The 9654-nt window shown below is 49.3% G+C and overlaps 1 protein-coding gene across 2 annotated transcripts in view; it reads left to right on the top strand.

Annotated features, from left to right (window-relative positions):
• Positions 1-3742: 3742 nt before the first annotated feature.
• TTBK2 (tau tubulin kinase 2) overlaps positions 3743-9654 on the top strand; it is a 193721-nt gene continuing 187809 nt past the window's right edge. For both annotated transcript variants that reach the window (XM_089686883.1, XM_089686882.1), the window contains exon 1: positions 3743-3917. The gene's annotated coding sequence lies outside the window, so the exon portion shown is untranslated. The remainder of the gene's footprint in view (positions 3918-9654) is intronic.

Genomic DNA, 9654 nt, shown 5'->3' with positions numbered 1-9654 from the left:
TCGTTACCTAATTTAATTAAATTATTAAAAGAATATGGGTAGATATCAAACCTGAAAATAAACAAGGCAAAGTCAGATATTTTAAATATCAACATACCAAAAGCTGAGAGGCAGGGATTACAAAAAGAATTCCCATTTGCGTGGAGGGAAAAATAAATAGGTTACTTAGGAATAAAATTGACCTCTTCAATAAAAGTCCTTTGATCAGGCAAATGATATTCCATTAGTAAATGAAATAAAAGGAGAACTGGGGAGGTTGTCAAAAGACAGGATTTCCTGGATAGGTCATATAAACCTGGTAAAGATGGTGATAGTGCCAAAACATTTGTATAGGTTCCATATGCTTCCAATATATACAGTATGTATGGCTAGATGGTATATCACACCGAGTAAAGCACGCAAACAAGTAGAGGTTTCACCTTTATGTTGGAGAGGTTGTGGGGGAAAGGGCACGATGACACATATATGGTGGGATTGCCCAAAGATACAAAAATATTGGAAGGAAGTATTACAATATATTAGGAAAAATTGTGGGAATACTATACAGAGAGAGATCCATGGATTTGTTTATTCTATAAATTTGAACCTTTGATAAAATTACACAAGGACAAGGTACTATACCATATAATTAGTGTGGCCTGATCCCTAAGTTTTGGCTTGCCCCTGACCCACCAAGTATGAATGACTGGGTAAATAGAGTAGATAATATTTACAGGACGGAGGAGCTGTGTTATATTGAGGAGTGGCAAAATTTGGGAGAATATGGAATAAGTGGTTGTTTTTAAAACAACTAAAAGATAATATGAACTACTGAGAAGGAAGTAAATAAGTGTGGGAGGGAGTTGCTAAGGATGGCCCATAGAGAAAAGGCACTAGGATGAAGGGAATAAAGATATAGACTGAAAGATGAAAAAGGTTAGAAACTAGGAGGTGGCGTGGTTTTAGCGAGTTTGGGGGGAAAGGGGTGGGATGAGGGAAGTAGTGAAATTACGTTATGGGGTGGTGGGGATGCATTGGAGAAGCTTTTTATGGCTTTTGTTATTTATCCAGATATGTGTATTTGATGCCTTCTTCTTTTGTATTTAAAAAAAATTGGTGTCTTTGCGGTTTTACTAACTTCTCAACCTTCTACTCTATACCCAACACACCCCTGAATCCTGCACCCTGTATGTCACGCATCCCTGAATCCCACACTTTGTACCCAACGCACCACTGAAATCCGTACCCTGTACGTCACGCACCCCTGAATCCCGTACCCTGTACATCACGCATCCCTGAATCCCGCACTCTGTACGTCACGCATCCCTGAATCCCACACCCTGTACGTCACGCATCCCTGAATCCCACACTCTGTACCCAACGCACCCCTGAATCCCGTACCCTGTACGTCACGCATCCCTGAATCCCGCACTCTGTACCCAACACACTCCTGAATCCCGCACCCTGTACATCACGCATCCCTGAATCCCGCACTCTGTACCCAACACACTCCTGAATCCCGCACCCTGTACATCACGCATCCCTGAATCCCGCACTCTGTACTCAACACACTCCTGAATCCCGCACCCTGTACGTCACGCATCCCTGAATCCCGCACTCTGTACCCAACGCATCCCTGAATCCCGTACCCAGTATGTCACGCATCCCTGAATCCCGTACCCAGTATGTCACGCATCCCTGAATCCCGCACCCTGTATGTCACGCATCCCTGAATCCCGCACCCTGTACGTCACGCATCCCTGAATCCCGCACTCTGTACCCAACACACTCCTGAATCCCGCACCCTGTACGTCACGCATCCCTGAATCCCGCACTCTGTACCCAACACATGCCTGAATCCCGCACTCTGTACGTCAAGCATCCATGAATCCCACACTCTGTACCCAACGCACGCCTGGATCCCGCACTCTGTATGTCACACATCCCTGAATCCCACACTGTGTACCCAACACACCCCTGAATCCCTCACTGTGTACCCAACACACCCCTGAATCCCGAACTCTGTACTTCACGAACCCTAGAATCCTGCACTCTGTATGTAACAGATCCCTGAATCCCACACTCTGTACCCAACACACCCCTGAATCCCGAACTCTGTACGTCACGAACCCTAGAATCTCGCACTCTGTACGTAATGGATCCCTGAATCCCGCACTCTGTACCCAACACATCCCTGAATCCTTCCACACTTTGTGTAGCGCACTCTTCTGTGGCAGCTCCCAGATATTGCAGAGTTCCCCTTTAAACTCTAATACTTCTAGAACCCCGTTTGGAAGAGCAAGGTCACCAGCTCACTTCCCCCCTCCCTTATTTCCTGTGAAATGTGTTCCAGCTTGTAGCTGGTATCCTTATCTGCAGCTGGCATTCAAGGCCATATACTACACAGCTTAGGAAGCCTTTTGAATGTACAGAAAGTGAAAGAGGAAAAATATGCATTGTGACGTAATTGCTAATATGTATACTTTGTGAGATGTTTTTGAAGCCATTTAGCTTTGCAGACATGAGTCTGGCTAAGTCTCAACCAGCGCTTGTTAAACAAAAGGTTTGTGTTCCGGTGTGTGTCCGGAGTTTACCTGGTATCCCCAAAGTTGCCGCTACACTTCCACAGTTTGTACAAAATCAGTTGTAATGGAAGCGGTTTATTCTTTTTTTTTCATTGATTGTGCTGGGGTTTGTGTCCGTGAGACTCTTGTGTCTGGCACAGCAATCAAAGCATATGTTATAGGTACATAGGTTATAGGTACATGGAAGCACGGGTTTTGTTTAACTACGCCCCTTGGGTCCCTCCAAATGTCAAGCATTTGGCCACACCCATTGCTGCTAGTGGGTGCTACGCACACCTTAGGTCACTTCCTCCAGTGTCCCCCCATTGTGAAGTTCCTACGTTGGGTGGTATGACCCCCCCGCGCCTGCCACTGACAGCGGTGTGGACAGCACTGGGCCCATACTCCGCAAGGACTGGCAGGCGGTGGCCGCACCTACTCCTGACTGTTGGCGTTGCCGGGGATGAGTGTGGATGGGCATCCTTTGTATGTTCCAGGGTGAATGCCACCATACTAGCCAAATCATCAGCCAAAACATGTCTGTGCCCTGCTGGGGCTTGTTTCCTATGGGAGGGATGCTTATATTATCATGTGTCACTCTGCCCACACTCCCATCCATTTCCCTCACTGACAGTGTGATCTGTCCATGGAGGAGGACTCAGCACGCTCCTAGCCCTCTGCTGACGTCTGGGAAGGCACGTGACTATATTCCAGTCAGGGGGATTTGGAGCGCGCGGGGGATGAGCGCACAGGCACAGCGTGCAGAGATATGCGGGAGCGCGCACATGGAACGTGCACGCAGGTAAAGGGGACGCCTGCATGCCTTCTTTCTGACAAGACGTTCTGCAAATCACGCATGCGCAATGGCATTGTGCCGCTTCTCCCAGGTAACCGCATTCGCCGTGAAGCGTTAGGCATTCGCTAGGAGTGCCGGGGCGGGGTTTGGAGAAGGCATGTCTGAGCACCGCCCCTTTCTAGTGTGGATAACACAGGATCTTTCTGCTGACTCCACAGCCTAGCCAATCGGACAATTACGTTGGTGCCGGGGGGAGGGGCCGGGCCTTGTGAATGGGCATGGCCATGTCTAGCATGCTAGGTTGTGGTTTGTGTTGGTAAGGTAGCTTGTGACGTCGCTGGTGCTGCAGTGATGGAGAGTGGGGGGAGCAGCCGGTGACCGGGGGTGGGAAGGGACGGCCGGGCACGGGACCGGCGGGGGAAGGTTCGCTTTGTTACCGGCATGGCTGCGAGTTATTGGACCGTTACTGGGGGATAGAGGTGACCCATAGAGCACCCGTCTTGCTGAACGGCTTCTCCCCTCCTGGCTGCTCGAGGGCTTCAAGGAATGTCACCCTTCGGATCCTTCTAGTACTGGAGGTAAGATGTCACCCCATTCATGTACTCTGATGTGGAGGCACTACATGTCCCAGCATGCCAGGAGCTGATAGGACACACGGGAATACAGAGCTGGGCCATGGCAGCATAGTGACTGAGATCCGTGACTGGTCTTCCCAAGAGCTGCCCAGAGACAGGCCCTCTCCATCCAGAGACTGGCCGATCCCGAGGGCTGCCCAGAGACTGGCCCACTCCATCCAGAGACTGGCCAATCCCGAGGGCTGCCCAGAGACTGGCCCACTCCATCCTTAGACTGGCCGATCCCGAGGGCTATCCATAGACTGGCTGATCCCAAGGGCTATCCATAGACTGGCTGATCCCGAGGGCTTCCCAGAGACTGGTGTACTCCATCCATAGACTGGCTGATCCCTAGGGCTGCCCAGAGACTGGCCTACGCCATCCATAGATCGTCCGATCCCGAGGGCTGCCCAGAAACTGGCCTACACATCCATACACTGGCAGATCCCGAGGGCTGCCCATAGACTGGCTCTCTCCATTCATACACTGGCTGATCCCGAGGGCTGCCCAGAGACTGGCCCATTCCATTCAGAGACTGGCCCATTCCATTCAGAGACTGGCCCATTCCATTCAGAGACTGGCCCATTCCATTCAGAGACTGGCCCATTCCATTCAGAGACTGGCCCATTCCATTCAGAGACTGGCCCATTCCATTCAGAGACTGGCCCATTCCATTCAGAGACTGGCCCATTCCATTCAGAGACTGGCCCATTCCATTCAGAGACTGGCCCATTCCATTCAGAGACTGGCTGATCCCGAGGGCTGCCCATAGACTGGCCCTCTCACATCCATAGACTGGCCGATCCCGAGGGCTGCCCATAGACTGGCCCTCTCACATCCATAGACTGGCCGATCCCGAGGGCTGCCCAGAGACTGGCCTACGCCATCCATAGACTGGCCGATCCCGAGGGCTGCCCAGAGACTGGCCTACGCCATCCATAGACTGGCCGATCCCGAGGGCTGCCCAGAGACTGGCCTACGCCATCCATAGACTGGCCGATCCCGAGGGCTGCCCAGAGACTGGCCTACGCCATCCATAGACTGGCCGATCCCGAGGGCTGCCCAGAGACTGGCCTACGCCATCCAGAGACTGGACGATCCCGAGGGCTGCCTAGAGACTGGCCGATCCCGAGGGCTGCCCAGAGACTGGCCTACGCCATCCATAGACTGGCCGATCCCGAGGGCTGCCCAGAGACTGGCCTACGCCATCCATAGACGGGCCGATCCCGAGGGCTGCCCAGAGACTGGCCTACGCCATCCATAGACGGGCCGATCCCGAGGGCTGCCCATAGACTGGCCTACGCCATCCATAGACTGGCCGATCCCGAGGGCTGCCCAGAGACCGGCCTACGCCATCCATAGACTGGCCGATCCCGAGGGCTGCCCAGAGATCGGCCTACGCCATCCATAGACTGGCCGATCCCGAGGGCTGCCCAGAGACCGGCCTACGCCATCCATAGACTGGCCGATCCCGAGGGCTGCCCAGAGACCGGCCTACGCCATCCATAGACTGGCCGATCCCGAGGGCTGCCCAGAGACCGGACTACGCCATCCATAGACTGGCCGATCCCGAGGGCTGCCCAGAGATTGGCCTACGCCATCCATAGACCGAGGGCTGCTTGCCGTCTGAATCCAATGGCTGCCCATAGACTGGCCAATCCAAAGGGTTGCCCACCAACTTTGTAATCCCATAGGCTGCCCATAGACAGTCTGATCCCAAGGGCTGCCCATCAAGTACCTAATCCTAAAGGCTTCTCCTAAACTGCTTGATCCCTTAGGCTGTCCATCAACTGTCTAATCCCAAAAGCTTCCCCTAGACCCAGTCCCAAGGGCTGCATATTGACTGACCGTGGACCAGTGGTTGTCAACTTATCAGCTAAAGAGGTCCTCAAATGCGGCCGCTGACATCACCAAAGGGCCGAACATAACATTCGATATATATATAATGCTTGAGAGGCCTGTCAGAAACTGGAGACTTGATAGAGGAAATAAGGGTCAGAGAGTGTAGACATGCTACATTGTTGGCTGGAGATATCCTGCAGAAGATAACATGAAACTGTGAACATGTTACATGAGGATAGTAGAGATCAATGCTGTTACTCCAGTTAATGTTTCCACTACAGACTGCTGAGGGCAATACATCATATACTAAAGGGCTGCAGGTTGGACACCAGTGCCATAGATGGTCCAATCTCAAGAGCTGCTTATCGACTGGCTTATCCCCATGGCTGGCGGTTCCCAAAGGCTTCCCCATGGCTGGCGGTTCCCAAAGGCTTCCCCATGGCTGGCGGTTCCCAAAGGCTTCCCCATGGCTGGCGGTTCCCAAAGGCTTCCCCATGGCTGGCGGTTCCCAGAGGCTTCCTGATCCCAAAGGCTTCCCCATAGCTGGCAGATCCCCAATGACTGCGCACAGATTGGTGGATCTCTTATTTCTAGCAATGCAAGATGAAACCTAAATTTCATTTATTCATCCTTTTTGTTTATTTTGAAGCAAAGGGAAGGTGATAACACATCACAAGAATTTTTTAATTTTGTATAAAATCTCTACATGTGGTAACCAGTACTTTTGATGTTTGACATACCTGGTTTTTACCTAAATCTGCCACACCATTTGCAAATATTGGTTTATTTGTGGCGCCTATGACCGTGTCATCTAGGTACCTCAACCCCTTTCTGTATACATATCAGTTGTGTATGTGTCCGCAGATGTACCATGTACTCCTAGTTTATTTTGTGATAACATGTATATGTGTGATTGAGCTCCAGCACAATGTGCATTGAATGTACACAAGCGTAGTAGGGAGGGGCCCTTCAGTCTGCTATTTCTTTATTGTACTGAAGGCTTCCCCTCCTCCCCTGTCATTACTGAACATCACATCAGGAATAGACCCCCCTATGAACAGAGAATCCCCATGGTAAAGCAGATTTTGCTGTCATTCAGCCATAAAGCCCTGCTTTTTGTAATTGCCTCGTCTGCACATTAATTTGGGAAAGTGAAGGCTCACAACGATCAATCGATTCTGCCGTGTTAGCCTCTGCATTTTGTGGTGTGATCACAGCCATGCTGTGTGATGGAGTAAGGGATCCTCTATAGTCTGCTGGTGACAATGGCCCATCTTATGAAGAACTCCTTTCCAATATGCTGTTTGTCCAACATAGAATATTCATCTTTGCCCAGCTACCCTAATGATGACACTAGTAGAGACTGGCAGTTGGATGAGCAGCAGCACTGAAATCTATATACTGTATCAATGAATGGAATTGATGTTGTAGCAGAACAATGGTGGATCACGATTCTGGTGGATTACTAGTATGAGAAGTGTATTACATCAGTGTGTGTACATCCATCAGATAGTTGTAGCCTTGTATCTGACGTCTTTTGATTGTGTGTTCAGCATGTTTCTTCATCTAGCCCCGATGTTCCTGAAGCAGAAAATGAGCAGATGTTGTACAAATCCAGTTTAATGCCGCGTGTGTAAGAGATATAAAGAACGATTCATATGTTGTCCCATAAATGAGGATCTGCAGGCTGTGCCATTGTATGATTGCAGGCCGCTCAGAAGCGTTCCTTGTCTCCAGTGCTGCAGACTTTCCCAACACATTGCATAGCAATCCCCTCCTTATTGCAGAGCGTAATTAACCCCTCTGTTTCCCCGTGTGCCTGATCAACATTGAATAAACACTTCTACCAGCGCTGTGATGATGGAAGAGGTTTTATCTATACAAGATGAGCTAGGTTCTGTCATTGCCAGGGTTCTGCAGAGAGCAATGGTGATTATTATCCAGCTGGTGTGTGCCAGAGATCTGACGGACGGCTTTACTACACAAAGGTAGCTGAGCATCCCTTGTACACAAAGATGTCAACCTACCTGACACATGGAAGGAAATCCCTTTGTGCTTTGCTATGGGAGCATTTTCCTAGGCAAGCTGGAGGTCACATTGAATGGTAAAGTAACTTGCGCTTGCTTGGAATAAGTACATCAGACATGCTCTGTATATTGTGTGTTCTGCCATCTGCAGGAAAGTAGTTTCTGACCTTCAGATTACTGTGACAGAATATTTCTCCATTCTTCGGAAAGTGACTATCGAAATACTTTAGCGACAGTGAATATTTATAGGAAAACTGAGGCTGGGTTCACACTGATGCGGTACGGAATTCACACCGCATCAGAATCGCACCCCGTTGAGGCAAACCGCTGTGGATGTTTATGTTAACAACACCCCGAAATCGGTCCGCAAAACGCGGTGCAATGTGCAGAATCAGATTGCATAGGTATGAATACCCATGCGATCCAATTCTAGTGAGGACCCAAAAAAGGGTCCTGTACCTTTTTTGGTGCAGGTGCTGTGCGATTTGAGCCATACATAAGCCATACATTATGTATGACTCAAATCGCACCGCACCCATGCGATCTGAATCTAGTACGGACCAAAAAAGGGTCCGTACATTTTGCACATTTTGGATAGAGAGAAAACAGGTGGCGCACACACCTAGTGCATTATCCAAGGTTTTTTGTAAGGAGTGAAAGAATAATAAAAACATACAGACGAAGCATGTATCTAAAAAGCATAGAAAAATGACAATGGCCGCAACGGCAGGCAAGGTGTTCTCACTGTCAGTGCGGTGAAATGGCTGATGCGTTTCGGGGACGAATCCCTTTCCTCAGAGCTGATGACCGGCATCTGATGCAGATGTGTGATGAATGGAAAGTAGGAGCCTTGCTGTTGATGCCTTGAGGCAAGGCTCCTACTTTCCATTCATCACACATCTGCATCAGAGGCTGGTCATCAGCTCTGAGGAAAGGGATTCGTCCCCAAAACGCATCAGCCATTTGACCGCACTGACAGTGAGAACACCTTGCCTGCCGTTGTGGCCATTGTCATTTTTCTATGCTTTTTAGATACATGCTTCGTCTGTGAGTATGTTTTTATTATTCTTTCACTCCTCACAATAAATCTTGGATAATGCACTAGGTGTGTGCGCCACGTGTTTTCTTTCTATCCAGTGGCTGATTTCCCCGTCTGAGGAGGGCTGCACCCCTGAAGCATTTCCTTTGGTTGTCGCTGTCCTGGTACCCTTGGCTTACCTTTTGGCTGTGCATATCCTGAGGCGCTGGAGAGTACATACGATATCCTGCACATTTTGGGTGCAGTGCAAATAGTCATACAAAATGTATGGCTCCAATCGCACCGCACCCAAATCGCATGTGATTTGCACAGGAATGTAGTGTGGTTCCTGTATGAATCACATGTGATGTACCGCATCGCATTAGTGTGAACCTAGCCTTAATGCTAGGTAAATCAGGGCCGTTGTTCGTAGGGCTCCATGTACACGGGGCGTTTGGTAAAACTCTTCTGAACGATGGAAACTGACTTCTGGAAAACGTAGGTTAAAAAATGTCAGTTTAGCCACGTTTACATATCGCGTTTAGGAGCGTTTTTAAAAGATGACCTCAGGAGACCTTCCCAAATGCCCAGAATGCACTGAAAAATAGTAAATAATTAACTATTTCAGACATTTAGAGAGAAATAGAGAGAGCATTATGTGTTGAGATGACCTGTCTTTTCTGGTTGTATTCACTATGGATCCCATCTACCATTTTTTTCCTTCACGTGAAACCTGGAATTGACTGCGCTGGTGTACTAGGTCCATGCATTTCTGATGAAAAAAGGCTCTGGATAGCATCTGGACATTGAACAG

This window comes from Staurois parvus, unplaced genomic scaffold (genome assembly GCF_062004578.1).
Source record: "Staurois parvus isolate SC_StPar_1 unplaced genomic scaffold, SC_StPar_1.0 ptg000414l, whole genome shotgun sequence".
Taxonomy (NCBI): domain Eukaryota; kingdom Metazoa; phylum Chordata; class Amphibia; order Anura; family Ranidae; genus Staurois; species Staurois parvus.
Note: the sequence above shows the minus strand (reverse complement) of the source record. Positions and strands in the feature narration are given on the sequence as shown.